The sequence below is a fragment of the Crocuta crocuta genome, unplaced genomic scaffold (assembly GCF_008692635.1).
Source record: "Crocuta crocuta isolate KB4526 unplaced genomic scaffold, BGI_CrCroc_1.0 scaffold1269, whole genome shotgun sequence".
NCBI classification, from domain to species: Eukaryota; Metazoa; Chordata; class Mammalia; order Carnivora; family Hyaenidae; genus Crocuta; species Crocuta crocuta.
Genome location: NW_027531335.1, coordinates 477,156 through 477,512, shown reverse-complemented (window position 1 = coordinate 477,512; position 357 = coordinate 477,156).

Here is a 357-nt window from a genome sequence, read left to right as displayed (position 1 = left end):
GACAGGTGCGGAAAGAAGTCCTTCCCTGCGAACACGTAGAACTAGAAGTCCATGTTAGCATTCAATAAGCGTTCCCTTATTACCCTACATCGTCATCGTCGTCGTCGTCGTCGTCGTCGTCATCACTAAACTCTCCGGCATTTCTGATTCCACCGTGTGACTGTGGCTGCTGCGGCCAGACTGTCACATCGCCCGACTAACACTAAATCAGCCCCGACCGCGTGGCATGGACAGCCTTTCAGTTCTTCCCCCTCTTCCCTTCTGTCGCAGAGGAACGCATTCTAGCGGCCTAAGAGCAGCTAATGTACATGGAGGGCCTGACACAGCCCAGCCCTGTGCCAGTGACGCAGCGCACGC